Raw genomic sequence first — 23,175 nt, forward strand, 5'->3', positions numbered from 1 at the left:
GCAGTGGGGCAAAGAGATCACCCTCGGTGAGGAGAATGGACGCCTCTGGGGACAAGGGAGGAGGCCTGGGGAAGGGACCGGCTCCTGAGGGATTCCACCACGGGCGTCCTGTGCCGCCCCTAGGAGAGAAGCAGGCCTGCGGCATCCTTTCCCCTCCCCTGCCTGCCGGGTGGGAGGACGCAGATGGGAAGTTCCAAGTCCCTGCAGCCTTGAGCCAGGCCTGCCTTCCTGCCGCAGTTCTTCCCGGTGCCAAGATGGGGTTATTCTCACTTCCTTCACAGAAACAAAGGCAGGTGGGAGGCTGTATGTTGACGAAGCAACGCAGTGGAATGGGACAAGCGCTGGCCTGGGAGGCGGGGCACCGCTCACAGGTTCCTCATTCCCTCACAGAGGTTGGGACAAGATGGCCTCTGACCCCCTCCAGCCCTGAGATGCTCGGGAAGAGACGGCAGTCCAAAGATTGCTGAGGATCTTGAAGTCCTAAAATGCGGCTCCTAACGTTTGCTCGTCTGCCTGAGCTCCAGCCCGCTCTGTTCTGCCTCTTGGCTTCTCAGTTTTTAGCACATCTGCCCTCCGTTCCAGCGCTTGCACATACTTGGTGAAAGATTCTCTCTCTCATCGAATCTCAAGGGTACATCTGGCCTTCCCAGTTGGATGACAAGTTCAAGGGTAGATCATGCCCTTGGTCCCGCTGCAGCAGCTTCCACAAGGCTGGTAATGTCGGAAGGGCTCCGGGAGGAACAGGGTGGAAGGGCACTCTCAGGGCGGGGCCTGGCTTCGCTGCTCTCCCTGCTCCGCCCCCCCCGGTCCCCCCAACCTGCCCACTTTCTGAGTCCAGCTTCTGTAGGTTGAGTGTCAATGACTGGTGCAGCTCCTTGGGAAGGCTGGCTTCCGAGGAGCAGAGGCAGCTAAGGGCTGAGACCCCGGGGGCTGCCGCCACCCTGGATCTTGCCCCACAGGAGCAGGAAGCACCGGACTCCTGCGTGGGACTGGGAGCCTTTCCTTTGAGATTTGGCAAAACTTCCCAGGCTCTTTTGTCAGCTGTCCTCGGGTATGGTTAGTCCTATCCCTGATCCTTCAAGGGTGCCCTCAAGACAGCCTCTGCCAACACCCCTACCCTCTGCCTGTATAGAACTTAATAGAAAAGCTAGACGAAAAAGGCAGCCTTGAGATATGGAGGAAACAGGAGAGAGGGGAAGTGGGCTTTTTTTTTTTTTTACTGTGACACTTTTTATAATTTATTGAGTGCCTATTACATGCCAGTCACTGTGCAGGTTTCAAACTAAGAAAAGCTTGGGAAAGAGCCCTTTAGAGTTCACAAAAAATTTTCCTGTGTATTTGGGGTTTGAGCTTCACAAAGTTGTGTGTTGAGCAGTTCAGGTCTTACTGTCCCCATGTTTCAAATGAGGAAGTACACGGCTCTCAAAATCCCACATCACAGAAAGCGCAGCTCTGAGCCTGCTCCTCCAGCTCAGGGTTTCTCACCTTTGACACTAGTGACACTTTGGAGCCACAAAATTCTCTGCTAGGGGAAGGGCTGTCCTACACACTGTGGGATGTTTAGCTGCACCCCTGGCCTCTACCTATTAATGCTAGTAGCACCCCTCCAGATGAGACAACCGAAAATGTCTCCAGGCACTGCCAAATGTCCCCCGGGGGTAAAGTCACCCCGGTTGACAAAGCCGGCTCTCTGCTTTGCAGCCCCAAGGCCCCCGAGCTGCTTCTCTGAGCTGCTTTCCTGTGCGCGCCCGTGTAAAACAGTCACCTTTTTTGGGCAGGACGCTCTGGCCCAGAGAGGCTGGTTGACTTGCCAGATTTTGCTTTCTGTGACTGACGTAAAGCATCTTCCATCTTTGTTCCAGTTACCTGGCTTAGCTCTTCCCTGCCTTGTACTCCCCAGAACAGGTGTGTTTATGTGCACACATCTGCCTCACTCCACTCAGTGCCCTGTCACATTTCGTCCCAATCTGTTCCCCTTCCTTCAGTCCTGCATGGAAAGCACCGTGGGACATACCTGTGTGTGCCCAGCAGTGTCCCCACTTCAGAAGGCAGTCAAGGCAGACAACAGAGTCTTCCACACTCCTCCAGTCAGGCTGGGTGGGAATTGCTCTGTGCAGTGTCACAACCACAATCTGAGTGAACATCGACAAAGCCCCCTTAGCAGCTAATTAGCCCTGCCACGCACGGTGGGTATCGTTTATCGTTTGGCTATGCACCAGTCTTTCCTCCCTGCCTGGAAGACCCAGCGGCTGTCACTGTGATTGTCTGCACTGCTGTTGTAGTGACAGGAGGTTTGGTGGTTTGGTGCAGAACAGGTGCCCCGGGCTCAACAAGCTGGGCCAGACCAAGGTCGAGAGATACCTCAGAGAAGTCTGAGAGGTGGCAGGTGCAGACGTGAGGGTGTTCTTAGACTAGATCAGCCAGAGGCCTCGCAGAGTTAGGCAGGCCTGAACTTCCCACCCCTCGCCTGTGAAGCTTCTGCCCTCCCAGCTATGAACTGAGGAAGGCCCTGCTTCCTGATACCGGCTCGGGCAGCATGTGCTGCCGCCCGGCACACGAGGTACCCATTCTGTCCTTGGGGTTCCTGAGCCTGGAGACCAGGACATCGTCTGTCTGGCTCACTGCTGTCTCCACTGTTGGTTAATACCTATTTGTAAAATGATTGAAAACATGTCAGCCACTTGATAGGATAAGCCAGCCTGGTTGATGTGGGCGCTGTCTGAGGCTCCAGAGTTGATTGTGACCCTTTCAGTCTTGTTCTGACCTCTGAGATTGCATGTGGAAGCCAAACAGGATTCTGCTCTCTTCAAATTAATTTCTCAAGGACGGGGTTTATCAAAAGTCCTTCCTGTTTGAATCCTCTCCTCTGGGAAGGCTTCTCCTTCGGCATATGTCCCCAGTGGACAGTCCTCATCTCCCAGTCGCTCCAGCCGGGGCAGGCCCAGGTCTCCAGGCTTCTCTGGCTGCTCAAGGATGACCTGTGTGCATGCTTCTTTCAAAGGCTAACACAAAAGCAGGGGAGGAGACAGGCCTTGAGGTGAGGAAATTTGTCCAAAGGCCCCCAGCAAGTCATAGGAAGGGCTAGAATCTGGCTCTTCAGGCCCTCCTAGAGCACTGTCACTGCATCATGTGGCCTTTGTAAGTGACAGGCAGCTGGAGACAAGTTTTCATCAGAAAAGTGGCCAGATGTTAGGCATTGTCTGCACCACTAAAAAGCAGCTCCAGGAACAGATGCCCACGTCGTAGCAGACCAACTAGGACATGCTACGGAAGCCAGCAAGAGTGTGGGGAGCCTGGAGGAGGAAAGAGGAAAAGGCAAGAACAGGCCGTATGCCCGCAGAGGCCACGTCCCCTGGGCACAAGCAAGGAAAAGACCCCAGCCTGTGCCAAGAACCAAGAACCAAGAAGCATGCCTGGTGATTCCTATTTCCTGCGTGCAGCCTGGGCTCCCTGGCTCATCTCTTCCTGGAAGGTCTTGGAAGTGAGGTGATTGGACAAGGAAAGGCACTTCGCTGCAGCATCTGGAAGGCTTCATTCATTTGCCCATTCAGTGGACATTTGCTGTGCGCTAGGTCTGGGAGGAAGGGTGAGTGAGGAAGCCCTGGTGGCGCTCATGGATTCAGGGCCCTGTGGGGGCGCCACTTGCTGCAGTCTTAGCGGAGGCGTGTGGTGGCGAGAGGACGGTCTTCACAACGGACAGGCTCAGGCTGGATGCTCCACTCTGCCACCTGTTAGCCAAAAGAGCCAGCAAGCTGCTTCACATCCCGAACTTGTTCCCTGATGTGTAACTGGGGATCATTTTGGTCCCACTTTCCGGCGGCTGTTGGGGGTACAGTGCTGAGCGCCATGGCTAACAGCCAGAAGCTCAGAGCCCACCCGTGCTGCTGACAGTGTGTTCTATTGGGTGGTTAGTCATTTCCCTCTTGGGACACTTTCTCCTGGACCCTCTCTCTTGCTCCTTCCCCGTGTATTTGCCACTTTCATGTTGAGCTGCTGGCACTCATGTCTAAATGCTTGTCTACCTGGAAGAAGTTTCAGGCCCAGGTTTGAAAGGGTGGAGAGCTGCCAGAGCTGCCGTTTGTGAGCCGCCCTGCCTGGCTCCTCCCCCTGCACGCCCGTCCCCGCCTCCGCTCTGTGGCTTTGTTGGTTCCGGGCCTGGAGGAGGGCTGCAGTCTTACCTGGTTGTGCGGAAGTCCACAGCTTTTCTTGATTGACAGTTGTGGGTAAAATGAACAGTTTTAGTTTGTTTGGAGACTCCTTAGTATATCAAATACACAGTAAACCCAATCCAAAGAAACAGCACATCCAGATGAGCCTGCCAACCTGGACCAAGCCCCTGGGCTTCAAAGCCAGGCCTGTGCGTAGACTCCACAGCCTCCCAGCTTTCTTCTGGCCTTTGGTGCTCACTCACTCACTCGCTCGCCCGGTGACTACGGCCCAGGCCATCTCCCCAGCTGGACTGGGAGGAGCTCGAGGGCCAGCACTGAGTTGTGGCGGCGGACCCTAACTCTGGCTGTGCTTCCTTGGAGCACACGGCTGGAGCCCCGCGGTGAAATGCTGACACCTTGTGGCCAGCTGGCAGGGTGTCTCCTTCCTCCTCTGGGTGAGAGCCGACAACAGAGGCCAGGGGTCACAAACTTTTTCTGTAAAGGGCCAGATGGTAGATATTCTAGGCTTGGCAGACTTGAAGTGTCTGTCACAGCTCCTGCTAGGTAGCACTAGCGCAATCACAGACAGTATGTAAACAAGTGGGTGCGGCTGGGTCCCAATGAAACTTTATGGACACTGAAATTTGAATTTCATATAATTTCCATGTGTCACAAAATATTCTTCTTTTAATTTTTTCCAATCATTTAAAATGTAAAATCATTCATAGCTCGCGAGCTATGCAAAAACAGGCAGCAGCTGGATTTGGAGCACGATCCCTTGTTTGCCGACCCCTGGCCCAGGACACCTCTCCTCCACGCTCCCAACACGAGCTCCCAGCTGTCACACCTGGACCCTCACTTTGGCCTTGTTCTCTCAAGAGGAACCCCCAGTCCCCCTCCCCCAACCAGCTTGCTGCCACTAAGCCCTCTTACCAGAAATTCTGGAGTTGTTGGTTTTCATCCATTTCATAAGTTTACATAAGTATCCATCAGATGCCCAGCCCTGTGGTGAGGGCCATAAAAGAGCCTGGAGTTTTAACCAACATGTATTTTATATTTACTTTTATTCATTCATTTGTTCAAACAAACACATTGAGAACTTACTGTGTCCCAGGCACTGTAATAAGACAGACCTGGTCTCTGCCCTGAGGGTATTCATAACCTGGTTGGGAAGATGGACACAGGGAGGCAAGCATTATAATGGGGAAGCACAGGGGGTGTGGAAGCCCAGAACAAGTACTTACCTCAACCTGAGGGTAGAGGTTAAGGAAGGCTTCCTGGAGGAGGAGGTGATCTCTGAGGAATGAATGGGGGAGGGGAGAATGAGGCAAGACATTCCAGGTAAAGTTTCAGAGCCTAGAAAGAACTCTTTCAAGAGAATTATAAGCATCCATGACATAGTGAAGGTTCAGATATAGTATCTGCCCTCGAGGCCTCTCAGTCTGGCGGGTAAGCCAGTCTTCCACAAGCTGTGGTAAGGTTGTGGAGAGAGATTTAAAGAAGTTTTCTCTCTAGCTTGTAGGACTGGTTATCTGTGAGCCTCAAGAGGGTAAGTAATGGGAAGCAAACACTCTGAAGGCTATAAATAATCCCCAGGGCCAGGCTAGGAGTGGGTCTGACTCCGCATAGGGTGCTGAGAGCATAGGGAGAGGAGAAGTGTGGGCCTCGGTTCTCTGCTCCCAAAGCCCCTTAGAGGAGAAGGAGCTTGGGTGAGCTTTGCAGGAAGTGTAGCCCTCCATACAGGGGCGGGAGGAAGGGCATCCTAGGCAGCAGAAACTGCACGGGCAACTCACTGAGGAAGGAGAGGCTGTGGCCCAGCTGAGGGGCCGCCAGTAAGTCCTCCTGAGGGTCCGGGGGAGGGAACCGCGCTTTACTGTGACTCTCACAACAACCCCGACCAACAGGTATTACTTTTCTCAGCTCCACCAATTAAAAAACACAACCTTGGACAGTTACTTAACCTCTCTCTGCCTTAGTTTCCTCATCTGTATCTACCTTATAAGGTTGTCATGAGGACTGAATAAGTTAAGACATATAAAATTCTTATTAAGCCTGGCACTAGGGCCAGCTTCACAGGCATGTGACCTCCACACTGCCACAGGTCCCCACAGTCAGAAGGCAAAGGGTCCCACATTTGGTTTAATGCTCTGCTGTTGCTGTCTTGAAACTCTTAATAATTTTGGAACCAGGAGCCCCATGCTTTCCTTTGCACAGCCACAAATTATATAGCCAGTCCTGCCTGGCATAGCGTATGCCTAAAAACTTTAGGTTTTATCATTTACCTTAGAGTGTAGAATAACAAATCTGATTCAATGTATTTGCTTTAGAAATGAGAAGACTGAAGCTCAGAGAGTTTACATGACTTCCTCCATGTCTCACTGCAAGTGAAGAAACAGGCTGCAGATGAAGAGCTGAAACCACAATCTTAGAGGTGAAGGCAGGACAATGACCCGCTCCCTACCCCCACCCCCACTGCCCCAGAAGGCAGCATAAGGAGAGAGGAGCAGACAGATTCCTCTGAAGGAGCTTGGAGAAAGAGGTGGTATGAAAAGGAGCATGAACAGTTGTAGAGGTAGGAGGGAAGCTGCCTATTTCGGGAAGCCAGGAGAAGATTCTCAGAGTAAAATGTAGTGGTGCAGCCATGGAAACCAGGACTGAGAAAGTCTCTTGGATCTTGGCCACAGGAGGTCATAGATGAGCTTAGAGAAATGAGTGTCAGTAGAGTTAGGGCTGGAAGCCAGGTTTAAAGAATGAGGGAGCCCCGATGGTGGAGATGGCCACGGGTCATTATTTAAGAAAATGAGAAAAGGAAATAGAGGAAAAAGGACAGGGAGGAAGGAGGCTATTTTGACGGGGGTGGGAGGAGAGCCGGATCCCAACTGGGATGAGGAGACAGGACCTTCAGAGGCAGTAATTTAGCCAGGATGGTGCACCTCTTTCCCTGAGTCTGTAGGAAAGAGCTGATAAAGGCTATACGGGCAACTGTTCATTTGCAGGGGCTGGTTGTCTCCCCAGCTGCACTGTGGCGTTCTCAAGGTAGACATCTCAGGGGCAACACAGCGACATGGAAAAGAGCTTACTGGGACCAGGCTGCCTGCGTTCAGCCACGAGGTTATTACCTGTGGTGACCTGGGGTAAGTCAGTCAGCCCTTCAGTGCCTCAGTTTCCCTATCTGGAAAATGGCAATAACCACGGTTGTTGTGAAGATTAACTACGACGATCCACATAAAGGCCTCAGTACGGTGTGTGACACACAGCAGTGTTCGTGAAAGAGTAGCTAGTATTAACAGCCACATCTCCTGGTTCTCTTGTGAACCCCCGTGGGTCCAGCATTGGCACACAGCACACAGGAAGGTTCAGTGTTTGCTGCTTCACTAGGAGCCTTTCAGGAAGTGTGGTCATAAGAAGTGAGAGGTGATTTACAAGTGGCACAGCATCTGTCACAAGGGCTTTATTTGCACAATAAATGCTACCAGACATGTAAGATATGCTTATGAGCATGTCTTCTGTAATCAGCACCCTCTAGAAAGTTCCCCTCCCCTAATGCTCCTGGCCTTGGCTGTGGCCACACCCACTGCCCAAGTGAGCAGTGTCAGCTGTCGGCTGTCCTCTTTCTTCCGGATTAGGCTCCTCTACAGGGATCTTCCCATGGTTATACATTTGGAGAATTGGAGAATGCTTTACAAACACTTCCAAATGTCTCATAGCAATGAGAGGCCAGTGCAAAGGGTAGAGGGAGCTCTCCTCTGCCACAGAAATCAGAGCTGGAGCAGATCCAGCTGGCTATGTCACCCCAAGCTCGTGGGTCATTGCAGAATCGTTCACAGAAATTCCCGTTGGACTGGATTTTGTCCAGGCCAATGCAATGTGTTCAGGGATCACAGAACAATCTCTCAAGGGAAAAAAGGAAGGCCTGTTGCTTGGAATGGCTTAGAGCACTTTTGGTAGCCATCCAAGGCAGCTATCACTCATTAATCTGCCTTCCCCTCCAGCAAAACGCCAACTGTATAGAACACCACATATAGAGCTCTAAGAATAGGACAGCGCTCCAAGAACATACTGCACTTGGCCTGCATACAAGTGTGCAGGGCTTGATGAGTCTTTTTGCTCTCAAAGCTGGGTGGGTTGGAACAAACAAATAAACAAAAAATGTTTTCCCGAAGTAGCATGCAGAGAAGAAATGAGACAGGGCTTAGGAGAACACCCTAGCACGTCATCCTCGGCCCTGGGCTGCCTTTTCAGGGCATGGACTGACTCCAAGGCCTCCAAAGCAAAGCATGCCTGTAAGGCCTAGGGCAGTGAGCACAGCAGACCCCCCCCCCCCCCCCCCACCCAGTGACTCCACACTAGTTAGAGCAAGCCCCAAAGTCCTGTAACAGGTGGTAATTTGTCATTTGCTGTGACAGGAATTTGAAACCATCATCCTCCACAATAAATATTTGGTTGCTTTATTGGCTTCCTTCCCGTAAGTATAGAAAGTGAGGACAGGTTCCATCCGAAGCTGCAGTTCTGAGCAATGAGAGCTCTCAGAGTGCAGACAAGACCCTAGACCGCACCCCACTGTTTGCTGGAAGAAGAAATCCCTGTGTGGGTCTATTCATAGAAGAGTCTGGGAAGACACTCTTCTTAATGGCAGTTGGCTCCAGTAGTGGGATGCTGGGGAACTTTTGTTTTCTACTTTAAAACTTTCTATATTGTCTGGAATCTTTACTCAATGTTACTTTTATGATCAGAAAAACAAATCTTATTTAGAAATTATTTTCCTATTCTCAAGTGGGCAAGCGTGACAGTTTCCGGCTTCCTGCTTTCTCCTGGAGAGGGAAAGGACCACGAGGTGGAGCAGAGAGAGAACTGAAGGCCCTCAAAGACGAAGATCATAGGAAGCACTGGCTTCGGCCACTCCTGGGTGTTCCTATCCTGCTCCCTGCCCCCAGAGAGCAAATGCTGCAGGTCCCCACACACTGCCGGCCTCTGGCCTAGCTAACCACGGTTCATCCTTTAGTTCTCCTTGTAGACGTCACTTCTGGAGAGCCATCCCTGTGCCACCAAGATTCAGTCCTGTGTCCCTCCCACGTTCTTCCAAGCCACCTGCATGTGATTATCTGTTTACCTGTTGGCCACTCCCACTAGACGGAAGTCCCTGAAGGCAGCGGTGTTTTATTCATCTGTGTAGTCCTCGTACCCTAGGAAAGTGCCAACAGGCTCAATAAACATTTACTGGATAATTATTTATTTGGGGGCCTTTTATGATCAGAGCAATTTAAGGGACACAAAGATGAAAAATGACACCAATTGTTTTCAAGGAACTTACAACTGAGTTGGGGAGACAGATGCATCCAACAATTAACTATAAAACCAAGCGCTAGTTTAAAGGCTAAGATAGAGGTACAGACAACCAACTGTGAAGATAAGGAAGGTTTTGGACCCTAAACATTTATCGTTCATTGTGTTTTCTGATTCAGAATCTCCATATTGGAATGCTAGTATGGTGCAGTGGTTATAACGATTCAGGTTCTTAGGACCTTTATTAGAATTTGCCTCATGATCTTTCTTCTGCTCTTCTGTTGGCAGTTGTCCTAAGAGGAATACCTCCCATTTAATCTTAATTGACGTTTGTGAAATGCTTTGTCTTCCTCTGCTGAAAGGCTATAAGTATTGAGTGTTATTACTGTGTTACAGTGGTTGTTTTATTATTAAAGCTGTGCAAATGAGGTTACACAACAGCTTGGATGAGGAAGCGAAACAAGGGCAGTGATCCCACTGAAGCTACAGGGGATGGGGATTTGGGATGGTAAAAAGTTAATTACCCGAGACAGAATGCGGGCTAGAGTCCAGCGCGGTGCTCCTGGAGATCACTGCTGTCCCAGAGGCTAGGGGTGGCTCTCTGGCAGTGGGTCCTGAGCATCCTGCCCTCCCCTGGCTAGAATGTCGGGTTCACTTCGCTGAAAACAGCCGCGGAGGAAGAATCCAATGGCCGTGAGCCAGGAGCACACGTCTTGCTCGGCATTGGGGGCTACTCTGGAAGCTTTCCAAGAGCTGGAGGGCTGTTCCATTTGCATGCAATAAATTATTTATCTCTAAAGCAATTTATTCTTTCTCTCTCTTTAGACTCTCTTTCTCCTTGTTTCTGGCTCTTGAGGACTCTCTCCAAAGAGTGAGCTGGAGATGGTGGGGGTTGGGGAGGTAGGCTTGGCTCACAAAGATGGTAGAAATGTGCAAAGCTGAGAAAATGAACATAGAGGTAGATGGCCTTCTAGTCAGGAAATACCAAAATTGTTTAATTTAGGGTGGAGAGGAATGGGTGCTGGAAAGATGTGGTGGAGGCAGTGACAACCTCTCCACTGCTTTAGCCCCCAGCAATATCACTTCCAGAAACTGACTGAGGAACTTGGGTTCTGAATGAAACCTTCTTAAGATGTTGGGTTGGCTGACAGGTACGATTCTGGGCTAAGAGGCACTGAAGTACAGTGAAAAGAGCAAAGGCTCTAGAGTCAGACAGAACTAGGACCGAATGCCGGGTCCACCAACTGCTTTCTATCTGGATGACCTTGAGCAAGCTTCCTAACCACTCTGGAACCTTAGTTTCCTATCTGTAAAATTTAGAGAATGTAAAACTCACAGGTTTAACCAGATAATCCCTGTAAAGAACTCAGCACAGGAGTTGGCACAAAGTAGACGACAAATGGCAGTCATTATCATCATCAACTCCAGGCCAAAGGACCAGAGGCGACCCAAACTCCCCAGCAAACAACTGTAGCGCAGCGAATCCAGATCTGACTGACGCGCCTATTTGCCCAATAAGGTACCAGGAAAGAACTCAGTGGAGTCGAACCAATGGCACCAGCCCTTGTTGGACGGGTTTTCTTGCTGTTCCACCAATAGTTTGAAGTTTTGACTAGAGAGTGACATCCTGACAGTCCAATGACGCACAACCAGCCCACACTCAGCACTTAGGAGGGGATAAATCAAGGAGCCGGCACGTATAGATTCCGTTATTAGGCAGTACTGGATGGAGAGAAAAGCTTAGGGGACACAGCCCGAGGGCGAGGCACTAACGAGCTAAAAAAAGAAAAAAGACAATGGTTGCGCCAAGCGAGCTCGGCCGCCATCATGCTCTAGTTTCCCCTTCGCCTCTCCCGGTCCGCGACCGAGGAAGCGGCCTCTGGGATGCTGAGGGGGTGTGTCCCCTAGTGATTGGCGCAGGCAGCTCAGCCAATCCTAGCTCTTCAAACGGGAAGCACTTAGCCAATGAGGGGCGACGGCAGCGGCGAGGAATTGGAGGGGCGGAACAGCAGCTTGACAGGCACAAAAGCCAGCCAGTGAGAGCCGGAAGCATCCTCCCTGCGGCCAATGGAGTGGGGCTCTGGGCGGGCCCCCGAGTGTTTGTGTTGTGGTTTTGGGGGAGGGAGGCGGAGGGGAAAGTTTGTTTATTTTGTTTTTAGTTTCTGGGGTCCCCGTGTTTCTGGGAGGTGAAGCGGGAGGGAGTGACCCCCCCGCGCCCCTCAGTCCCCCTACTACGTCGCCTCCATAGCTGCGGAGAAGCGGGGACCGCGCGCACCGCAGCGCATCGCCTCACAGCGGAACGCCGCGCACTCGGAGCCGGCACGGCTCGGCGGTGAGTGAGGACCCCCGACCCCCGCCGCCCTTCCTTCGCCCGCGCACCGCCCAGTCAGCGCGGGCCGGCCGGGTGGGCGAGGACGCCCGCGGGAGCGCGCGGCGCGGGCCGGCCTGTCAAGCTGAGGCGCAGCGTGTGCGTGTCCTCGCGAGTGAGCGCGCGCGCGGCGGCCAGAGGGCCGGGAGGGCGGGAGCGCGCTCGGGGCCCGGCGGGGGCGGCGGCGGGAGCGCGCGCCGTGGGGCCGGCGTCTGGTGGGCTTGACCCGAGGCGGGAGGGACGCGGGGCCGTCAGCACGCGGGGAAGGGGCGCCCGGAATGGCAGGGCCAGGACTGGCGGGCGCGCGCGGCTCCGGGCGTCACGCGCCGGCAGGTGTGAGCTGGGGGAGGGCTTCCGGGTGGGCCGGCCGAGTCGAGTTAGCTTCCCATCGCCGGGGACCTCGGGCAGGGAGGGTCCCCGTCGCCGCGGAGCTTCGAGGCCCGTGGAGCCCCGCCGGGCCCCCTGCCTGGCGACGGCGGAGCGAGGCGTCAGGCCTCGGAGCCTCCGCGTCCCTGTCCGTGTGCAGGACCTGCGTGACGGGGTGATGCGCCCCCTGCTTCCCGGGGCGGGGGTTCCCACCCCGCACCCCTCACTCCAGAGCCCTGCGTGTGTGGCCGCCTTCCAGAGCGGATTCAGACTTGCCTCGAGGAAACTTGGGGCAGGGGCCACATCAGCGGACCAGACAGCCCCAGGAGTGCTTTCTGCCTGCCCCTGAGCTGGCGCCTTTTGGTTTCAAACCGTTGGGTTTCTTAGCCCCCCGTGGGCTAAATACAGCGTAGTGGCTGGAGACACCCAAGAACGGTAGCCTCTTGTCAGGCGCCTTAAGGGCCATCCATCCTCAAGTCTTCGGGCACAGAGTACCACTCTGAGTCCTTTCAGGCTCTTGGCTCTCTCATGTATCTTTTGGCTGTTTTATTACTTTTTTAAGCATGTGTGCTAGATAGAGATGGAGCGAGGAATAAGGCGCATTTCAAGCCGGTCATTTGTATTACAATGTAAGCAAAATTGTAAAACAAAATTGGACGGAAATATTTTTTCCATAGTGAATAAAACGTCCTTAGTTGCTCCCCCCCACAGTTAAGCGTACCGAAAGGAGGTGTATAGAAATCTTACATCATAGCATTTTATGAAAGTTTAACAATAGAGGCTATTTCCTTCGTTGTTGTTGGGAATTTCAATAGGATGACAGTTTCCTATTGATTTGGAGAAGCATCAATGATCTTACCCTTGAAACTATGTTTATTCATTTGGTAGGGTTATGTAAATACCTCTTAAGAAGCAGGACTTTCAGCGCATTGTCTTGCACCTCTACAGTGCGCGGTATCGCTCTAGGTAGGTAGTGGGAGAGCTGTCCGCGTAGCAGGTCCCTCCACTACGCACGCATCCAGAACACAAATCGAACTGGCTTGTCCCACTTGCGACGCAGGGATGATAATGATGCCTTTATGTTTCCTTAGTTCTGAACCATTTTAAGTACTTGTCTCAAACATCATTATTTGAGCAGAATAGTTTCTGATACGGCTTAAGGAGAAGAAATTTCCGAGCTGCTTTTCTAAAGTAGCATATAAATGTCTTGCCCTTGAAAAAAAAATTTTTCCTCATTCAAATGGAAGCACTTAAAAATGTTTTAAATCAGAGCAGTACCATTTGTTCAAATAGTAGTAATAATATTAGCTAACGTGTATGGCGTGCTTTCCATATGCCAACTTGTTATATTTTCTCCCTAGTCTTTAAGCCTGTGGGTTAGGTATCATTACTGTCTCATGCATGAGAAAAAGAGCCTCCAACAGCCACACAGTTAGGAAGCTCCAGGGCGTAGGTTTAGTCTCAGGTCTGTCTGATTTCAAAATCTGTGCTTGTTCCCTTTTGCCCCTTAAATTTTCCAGAGGAAGGAAGGCGGAAAGGACACTGAAAAGTAGAGAGGAGTAGAAAAGGGAAATGCTGCTGATTAGGTTGCCCGTTCTTAAGTTCTTCTTAACTTAAGAATTTAAAGTGAAATTAAACCCATTCTTAGTTTTTAGAAATTAAGAAGATTTTTACCAGAGTACATCTAAGCTTTATTTTGTCCCTCTTTGATTTTTATAACGATAAATAAATGAATTTAATTCAGAGGTCAAGGCTTTCAGAGTCCTTCGTGCTGATCTCTGCTGCAGTACCTTGCTGCTGTGATAAATCCCATGTGCTCTTCAGGGACCAGGCGTTATTCACTTTTGTGTCTAACAGAGTTTGGCATGTAGTAGGAGCACAGTAAATGTTAGTTAACTAAGGAGCAGAGTTAAAAATGTGATGACTTCAGGTTCTTTTTAGCAGTTGTAATTCAGTGGGACAATAAAGTGAATAGTTCATGTGCAAAACACTTGTTCTACAGGAATACTTAAATGGAGCAATTCAGAAGGTCTTGGGGGGCTGGCCCTGTGGCTGAGTGGTTAAGTTCGTGCGCCTCGCTGCAGGCGGCCCAGTGTTTTGTTGGTTCGAATCCTGGGCGCGGACATGGCACTGCTCGTCAAACCATGCTGAGGCAGTGGCCCACATGCCACAACTAGAAGAACCCACAACGAAGAATATACAACTATGTACCGGGGGGCTTTGGGGAGAAAAAGGAAAAAAATAAAAATCTTAAAAAAAAAAAAAAAAAAGAAGAAGGTCTTGAAAGTTTGGTTCTACCAGTTTGCTAAACCTCCAGTTCTGCTTACCTGTTTGAGCTACTGTGCCATTCTGCTCTTGCTTTCCCCTCTCGAGTTCTAACAGAGGCGGCTGCGCTGACTGCTTCCCTTTACTGCTCAGTCATTCTTTTAACCGCTGCAGCCTGGCTCCCAACCTCACCACTCACTGCGGCTTTTTCCCTGGTTGCCAATTACCTAATGGTTAAATTTCCGAAAGCGTCTTTTCTGGCTTTATCCTGTTCTGTCTCCCTGCGGAAGTCAGTCCTTTTGACTATCCTCATCCCTTTAAAATTTTTTTTTATTTTTAAAATAACATATAGTAACATTGTGTTCAGGTCTGTGAAGGTCAACCCATGTATAGATTCCGGTAACCACCATCACAATCAGGATACAGAACAGTTCCATCGCCCCACAAAAACTCCCTCATGCTATATCCTTTCTTTTCCCTCTGAGGAAGATTTGCGTTAAGCTAACATCCATGCCAATCTTCCTCTATTTTTAGAATGTGAGCTGCCAGCTCGGCATGGCCACTAACCGAGCAGTGTAGGTCTGCGCCCAGGAACCAAACCCAGGCTGCCGAAGTAGAACACACCGAACTTGACCACTAGGCCATTGGGGTTGGCCAGTGCTATATCCCTTTTGATACCCTTTTCTCCTGACTTCTGTCTCGGATAAATAAACACTAAAGATCACGCTCAGGCTCCTTTTGTTATCATTGTTTCATTTTTCTCTTTTCTACTCCTTGAAAATGTTGTTTACTTTTGAGACTTAAACTATCTGTCGCCTCTTTATCTGTTAACCTGCATATCCATGTGTGACCCCCTCTTCCGTACTCCAAAATAACATCCATATTTACCTGCTGGAATTCTTCACTACTCCTTCATATTCAGTATGTTTAAAGTTAAGCCTAACTTTGCCTCCCAGGTAATGCCTCCCAAACTAGCTCTTCCATCAGATTTTTCTTTTTCAGTGCCATCTTTCTCTTAAGCTTGCAATCCTGGAACACTTGGAGGGCCTTATAATAAACTCTCTTATCCCAGACCTGGTATCCTGCTACTTAGCTACAAATACTGGCTCTTGCCTCTTGGCTGCCAAGCTGGCTCCAGTTCAGTATGCTGAGCGAACCATAGGTATTTGGAGCACTTAGAACCCCATCAGGATCAGACCACTTCCCTAGTCAAAACCCCTCGTGGCTTCCCATTGCACTCAGGCCCATTTGGGATTTTATTTTTTATCCTATACTGCTCTGCAAGATCTGGCCTCTGCCTGCCTCTCCACGCTTCTCTCACCTCTTTTATGGCCCACCCTCGTGCTGACAGTCTAACTACACGGTCTTTCTTTCAGTTCCTTGAATTACCCAAGCCTTTTCCAGCCTTAAGGTTTTGTATATACCACTCTCCTAACTTGGGCTGTTTTTCCCCCACTTCCCCCTAGTCTTCACCCATGTGACTTCAGGGTTGATTGAATCCCCACTTGATCAAAGAGGCTTTCCATTGTGATCTCATCCCACTATCCACCCTCTATTAGGTCTCTTAGAGCTCCTGTTCTTTTTTCATAGCTCTCACCACAATTTGTGATTCAGGACCATGCCTGTTTTGTTTCCCGTGTCTCCAGAGCCGAGCCAAGTATCAGGCATACGGCAAAATCCCAGTAAATATTTGTTAGCTGTGTTGTGAGTCTGGGCTTTTGCTTTTATAATTTATTGCGATCTTGTAGTTTCTAGTAGCCTTGCTTTGTACCTCCTACCTTCTCTGGGACTTGATCCCACTGTTGGAGGTCTTCCCACATAGAAATAGATCTGAAATTACTGAAGAGGACACCGATCCTGTTCTCCTTTGGAATTGTACCTCTGCCTGGAAGCCCTTACCACTGAGCGCGGCTGGAGCTAACCTGAACCAGGGCTGATCTTGCTGAGTGCCCTGAGCTGTGCACCTTGGTAATCCAGGCTGGGGGCAGCTTGCAGCTGTTATTCTTCCCTCACCTCACCCTGCTCTTGATTTCTTCCTCCTCTCTCCAGCCAGTGCAGGACTTCTAAAAACCGGGTATGCTTGCCAGCTGAGCCTGCCTACCCTTTGACATTTGCTAGCCTTTGACATTGACAACTGCCTCTAGTGTCTTGACCCTACAGCTTGCCTGCATGCGAATCTTCCTGAAACAATGCTTTGTTATGTTTCCTGCCCCCTCCCCAAATCTGCCACAGGCATGTAAGTTTGAAAACCTTCCACGGTGTTTCATTACCTAGAGGGTTTAAACTCTTTAGTCTGTTATTTAAAGCTCTCTGGACTAGCACTGCCCAATAGAAATAGTATGCAAGCCACAAATGTCAGCCACATATGTAATTTTAAATTTTCTAGTAGCCACATTTTAAAAAGTAGAAAGAAAGTGTGAAATTGATTTTCATACCATTTTATTTTCTTTGATATATCCAAAATATTATTATGTAGACGTCATCGGTAAAAAAGAGAAAATTATTGAGGTGCTTTACATTCTTTTTTTCATGTTAAGTTTTTGAAATCTGGAATGTATTTTTCACTAAATACATCTCGATTCAGACTAACCACATTTCAAGTACTCAGTAGCCGCTAGTGGCTAGTGGCTGCCTTGTTGGACAGCACAGCTCTGAACCACATCTTCAGCCTAGTTGAAGGGCTCTACCTTGATAATTCCAGCCACTGGTCTTTTGATAACTATTCCCCTTATCTAGAACCAGCAGCTCCTTATCCAAGTAGTATGCCAACCTTCCTTGCCCAGAAACCCAGGGGATCCCAAGACCATCCCTAAATTTCAGTTCTTTCTATCTCATCTGAATCCTTTTAACATTAATTTTTTGTGTCATGGTTTTTCCATAAGGCTGTTATAGTCCCCCCTCCGTATCTGCGGCTTCTGCATCTGCGGCCGCAACCAACTGCAAATCGAAAGGCCTGTGATGGTTGTGTTTGTACTAAACATGTATGGACTTGTTTTCTTGTCATTATTCCCTAAACAATACAGTATAACAACTATTTACATATCATTTGCATTGTATTGGGTATTATAAGTAATCTAGAGATGATTTGCCGTATCCCGGAGGGTCTGCATAGGTCATGTCCAAATACTCTGCAGTTTTATGGAAGGGACTTGAGCATCTGCGCATTTTGGTATCTGCGGGGGTGCTGGAACCAATCTGCCATGGATACCAAGGGACGACTGTACTTATAATGTTTGTATTATAGTCCGAGGTAATATTAAAATATTTAACAACTGTTAAGGCGTGGGCACTGAGCAAAGGGATAGGTGCCGCAGGAATTAGAGCTGACGGCCGCTGTACACAGCCGCGGTGCTCTCATCCGTGCGCCTGCTGAGGTACAGCTCTGATTGTCCTGGGTTGTGTACTGTTGGCTTCTCCCATAAGACTAAGAGTTTCCTGAAGACCATCTTTTTGTCTTACTCATCTTTGCGTCCCTTAAGACAGCTCCTGACCTGCCCTGTAGTAGGCAGTCTATAAATATTTTAAATAAGTGAACAAATGCTACTTTGTATTTTGTTCTACTCTTTTTAGTACTGTTTTATCTTTTCAATTAGAAACGAAAATATAAGTCCTTTGAGGACAGAGATCATGAATTATGAAGGAGTATGGCATATTTTCTTCATTGTTTTCATCGAAGCATTTCTTCTGAATGAAGATTTGCTTTTAAAAAACTAACTATGTTTAGATATTGTTATGAGTTTTCCGGATGGGTCAAAAATGAGGTTTGGCTTTAATTTAATGAGACTTATTTTCTTTTGTGGTTTGTAAACTGGCTTTAAAAGTAGCTTCAAGAGAAGATTTCCCTGGAATTAATGCATATTCTTCCAGAGTTAGGGGCACAGCTGGTTACTGGAAAGGCTCTGAACTAGGAGTTAAAAGTCCTGGGTTGGTTTGTATTGCAGACATTTGCTTGAGTACCTACTATGTGCCAGGCACGGGGAATGATTGAGAATTTAAGAACTATAATATTATGAAAAAATGCTCCTTTTAACACAGAGATAAAATGACTAATTCTTCCTAGGCAGATTTAATTCCTCTCTGCTCCCTTATACTTTACTCATTTCAGCATGGACCACTATGTTGTGTTTCTAGACTGTCTCTCCCACTAGATTGTGAGTTTCTTAAGAGAAAGATTGTTGCATTCGTCTGTACGTCCCCAGGCACACACAGTACAGTGCCTGCCGTGTTCTAGGCACTGGAATGTTTGTTGAATAACCTCAAATAAATTACTTAGCTTTGCAGAACCTCATTGTTTTTCTTTTGTAGGTAGGAAATTCTCTGCTCAGAAAACTGTTGAAACTGCAGCAAGAATAGTCTTTTAAAACTGCATATCTGTTCTGTATATGTTATACCACAAATATAAAATGTTTACTTAAAAAACAAGTGTAAATCTGATCATATGTCTCCCCTACTTGAAACTGTTAATGAGTCCCCAAAACCCTACTATCCTCTCTCTGGAATATAAACGTCCTGAGAAGAAGGACCTGGTCTGTCTTGTTCACTGAATGCCCAGTGAAGGCCCTGCCTCGTTTCCTGCCATTCTCCCCTCTGCTGCCCATACTCTCGCCACACTGACCCTCTTCTGGTTCCTGAAGTGCATATTCCTCCCCACTTAGGGTCTCCTCCTTGCACTTGCTGTTCCCATGGCCTGGAAGCCCCCCGACCCCAGCCTTGGTCGATGCCTCTTCTATCCTCAGAGCTCAGTTTATATGTCACTTCTTTAGTGATTTCCTAATCACCCCACCCCAGATTAGGAGATGTACTCCTTTTAAACACTCAGAGCACTGAATACAATTTTAATTAATCATTGAATCTGTATATTGTTTCACTCCTAGAACATAGCTACATAAGTAAAATTATCTTGTCTGTTTTGTTGATGTTTGTATCACCAGTATTTAGCACTGTAAATTGCATATAGTAGGGCCTCAATATTTTTTCAATAAAGTTAGGAAACAGAACTAAAAATAGAATTTAAAAAACTTAGTCATTGTCATGGCTTAAATAAATTAAATATATGGGAGCAGGGAGGGGTTTTCCTTTTTAAACTGTTTCCAGGTTCTATTTTTTTCTTAAAGATCGGCACCTGAGCTAACAACCGTTGCCAATCTTTTTTTTCTCCCTGAATCCCCCCAATACATAGTTGTATATTTTAGTTGTGGGTCCTTCTAGTTGTGGCATGTGGGACACAGCCTCAACGTGGCCTGACAAGTGGTGCCATGTCCACGCCCAGGATCTGAACTGGCGAAACCCTGGGCTGACCAAGTACAGCGTGTGAACTTAACCACTCGGCCACGGGGCCAGCCCCTATTTTTTTTCTTAATTTCTACTTGTAATGGTAAATATTTTAAGATTACAGAAAGGATATTGTAATTAAAAATTTTAGTTTGTCTGAAAATTTTTAGTCATTGTAGAGTTTAATGAGTATCCTTTTGATCCTAATTAGCAGAAATGATCAGAAAGGTTATTCCTTTAAAAATCTTTCTATATGCTAGGGACTCACATGACTACAATTTCACAGAACGTTTGAGTGCTCACCCTGTGCTGAATGCTGTGTTAGAAGCTAGGGCTACAAGGATGGGATGAGAAGAGGTCTTTGCTCTCAACGAGTGCACAGCCAAGTGGGCGAGGCAGACATGGACACAGATGAGTGCCATTTGATGTAATAAGCGTTATAATAGACTGTACAAGGGATGGGACAGGGGTGAAAAGGAAAGCCATCCACACAACTAGAGATCAAGAAAGTCTTTCCAAGGAAGGTGACACTCCCACTAAGTCATGCAGGAAAAGAGCATTTTAGGCAGAGGGAGCAGCCTGTGCAGAGGCATGAAGGAGCATATTTAGTGTATGGAGAAGATGACTGGTGCAGGGGTATGCTTTATGAAGCTGCTTTTGGGGTGCAGGGCCAACAGCTGGGTTATAGGCTAACTGTGACATGTCAGACCCAGGCTCTTAGATTACACTGCATTTTAGAACTTGAAATGACTTTAGAAATGATGTAATTCCATATATTTGAATTCATAAAGGCATTCTAAAGTACAATTCAGAAGATGATCATAAACCAGAATGGTGCTTGTCACTTGTAGTGAATATGTTTGCTTGAGTATAGTACCTATAACCATGCCAGTGATTTCAGGTGGAGTGACTGAGGAAAAAAAAAAAAGTGGTGACTCATTTAAGCTTATCTGTGGGATCAGAGAATAAAGGAAGTGACCTGAGGCAAGGTGAGCGCTGATCCATCTCACAAGGGCCAGGTACTGAACCAGTGAAAGGGATGAAATCAGAACGGATTACCTAGAAGGGCCTCTGGGTACCTGCACTGGGAAAGGCGATTTCTACAGCTTCAAGGTCTTTATGTATCTATAAGTCTCCAAGTGGTTCACTGAACTAGCATTAGTTTAATTTGGTTCTCACTCGAAATTGAAGAAAGGAAGATTCATTGAATGGAAATCTAACCCATTTTCCTTCCTTTTAGTCTTCTTTAGTTCAACAGCTCTTTGCTTTTGTGTTCCCTTCCATCCCTCTTTCTGGGCCGTTTCTCTTAAGTATAGTGCCTCCTTTTCCCAAATCCACCCCATCTCTTGCCATTTTTCATTCTGTTATCACTAAGTTGTTTTCCAGTACAGTTGTGGGATGTCTGTACTTTATTGGCTAATTTCTCAGGTTTGCATATTCATAGCTTGATATTTTTCAGAATGAGAGATAATTAAGCTCTGATAGTGCTAATCACACTCAGAAGATGCCAATTGACCTATTGTAATGTCCATTGCTATAATTCTGTGCATTTATTTATTGACCTAGATTACAGGGGCTAAGGAGATAGTGGATGGTAGGAGATAATGGATAGCAGTGACTGTAGTTTATTTCAAGATGTTTGGAAAAGAAAGGAAGGAGAAAATGGAAGCCGGGTGAGGCTGAGAAGACAACAACATCTCAAGGTGAGATAGAAAATCTGTTTAAAGCTGTATAGGAAGGACTGAGGAGAGATAGAAAAATTGAAGCTGCCTGAATGGAAAAGGTAGCAGGTAACTGATGGGGCAAGGCCACCAAATTCCTCCCGAGGGCATAGGTGGAGCACTAATCAGTAGAAGTTCCCTGTACAGTCATGTACTGCATAAGGATGTTTCAGTCAACAATGGACCACATATACGAAGGTGGTCCCAGGAGATCAGTACCATAGAGCCTAGGTGTGGAGTAGGCTATACCATCTAGGTTTGTGTAAGTACATTCTATGATGTTTGCACAAGGACAAAATCACCTAATGACATATTTCTCAGAATGTGTCCCTGTCCTTAAGTGATGCTTGACTATAGTTCTCAGCTAGAGGAACCCAGCAGAATAGTTTGCACATAGTAGGTGTAAACAGTGTAAGAGATAAATTCACAAAATTGAAAGAAGATACTGATTATAACTTTAAACTTGTTCCAGTTCCCAGACCACACCATTTGTGGTTTATGACAAATGAACATGTTTATTAGTTCTCTATCTTGTGAATAGTACAGTTACACTGCATTCTTTTCCTAAAAGTATTAATTTATTAAATGTATACACTTAAAATATACTACAGGTTTTACAATGCTGTTTTGGCATGTCTTTACTTAAAAACGTATTAAGAACCTCAAAAAGTAGAAGTGGCCCAGGCTCCCTAACTTAGGCCCAGGACAGGATAGCAAGAGAACTGTCTTGAGTGTCTGCTGGGTTCTGATGTGGAGGTACAAAGTAAAAGATGAAACAGGCCCTCCACGGAGCTAGATGTTTTCCCTCCTGTGAAAATCTTGCTGATGGTGTATCATGCCCAGTGATATCCTTTTCATGAGGAGATATTTCACCCAGAGGTACATCCCTGTGCAGCTTCTAAATATAGACCCTCTCCACTTAGATGTACCATGGATAACAGATTTTAAAATAAATCTTTCACCAGCTGCTCTCTTCAACCTTTTCGCTGTAAAAATTTTATATTTCTATACCAAAGTGTTTAAAATTTATGAAGTTTTTATTTCGAAGTTTGGCTCTGTGCCCTTAGAAAAAAAGGCACACTAATGACTGATACCCACTTGCACCAAGCAGGTGGGTCTGTGGATTGGTTTAAAGAGAGGAGGTCTGTTTATGACCCTACATTCCCCATATATGGCTGAAACATGGGCCCAGAGGGGGAAACATTACTTTTAAAACTCCAAGAGAATTAGTGAAAAAGCTCTTTGTAGAAATAACAAAAACAAAACAAGAGAATGAAAATGCAAAAGGCATCACATTTCAAGCCAGTAAAGGCTGCTTTGAAAACTTTAAAAAGGGGACCCTATGCCCCACACACAGCTTGTGAGTCGGCCTCAGCACATTGTGACAGCACCCTACGCTTCCGGAACCTGCCAGAGCCAGGGCTCAGTCAGCACTAGGGCAGCGGGTTTGCTTGTGAGGCGGATGCTCTCTAGACTTTCATCTACTGTACTTAAAATATCATTTTCTCTTGTTTTCCTTTAACCTCCTATTTTTCAGACCTTAGGTTTATCACACAGGGTGCTTTTCAAAAAGGTACCTCTAGAGGCTGGAGAGGGACCTCTGCTTCACCTCCTTTAAAGAGTCGTGGATTCTGTTGGATGGATTGGCAACCCTTCCTCCCCCTACCTGAGTCTTGAAGTCCTCAAACACTGAACCTTGAAACATTGCCATATCCTTTAGTTCTTTCCTCTGTGGCTCTGGACTTTGAACCTC

At 47.8% G+C, this 23,175-nt stretch overlaps 1 protein-coding gene and 2 long non-coding RNA genes across 9 annotated transcripts in view; 2 read left to right on the plus strand and 1 right to left on the minus strand.

The window, feature by feature from the left end:
• Positions 1 to 5,197: 5,197 nt before the first annotated feature.
• On the minus strand, positions 5,198 to 10,930 carry LOC138921138 (uncharacterized). 3 transcript variants are annotated; one of them, XR_011433449.1, is made up of 4 exons: positions 10,768 to 10,923; positions 9,956 to 10,369; positions 9,259 to 9,331; positions 5,198 to 5,444 (listed from the first exon to the last, which is right to left on the minus strand). It is a non-coding gene; the product is annotated as an uncharacterized lncRNA (long non-coding RNA). The 3 variants fall into 3 exon arrangements; XR_011433447.1 differs by lacking the exon at positions 5,198 to 5,444 and having other exon boundaries at positions 7,587 to 9,331; positions 9,956 to 10,192; positions 10,768 to 10,930; XR_011433448.1 differs by lacking the exon at positions 5,198 to 5,444 and having other exon boundaries at positions 7,587 to 9,331.
• On the plus strand, positions 5,503 to 9,376 carry LOC138921139 (uncharacterized). The gene is made up of 3 exons (XR_011433450.1): positions 5,503 to 6,579; positions 7,145 to 7,282; positions 8,923 to 9,376. It is a non-coding gene; the product is annotated as an uncharacterized lncRNA (long non-coding RNA).
• Positions 10,931 to 11,074: 144 nt separating the features above from the next.
• The window catches only part of TNRC6B (trinucleotide repeat containing adaptor 6B), a 237,441-nt gene continuing 225,340 nt past the window's right edge, over positions 11,075 to 23,175 (plus strand). For 2 of the 5 annotated variants that reach the window (XM_070253655.1, XM_023631472.2), the window contains exon 1: positions 11,075 to 11,763. The gene's annotated coding sequence lies outside the window, so the exon portion shown is untranslated. The remainder of the gene's footprint in view (positions 11,764 to 23,175) is intronic. The other 3 variants (XM_070253657.1, XM_070253656.1, XM_070253658.1) reach the window with 3 other exon arrangements.

This window comes from Equus caballus, chromosome 28 (genome assembly GCF_041296265.1).
Source record: "Equus caballus isolate H_3958 breed thoroughbred chromosome 28, TB-T2T, whole genome shotgun sequence".
NCBI classification, from domain to species: domain Eukaryota; kingdom Metazoa; phylum Chordata; class Mammalia; order Perissodactyla; family Equidae; genus Equus; species Equus caballus.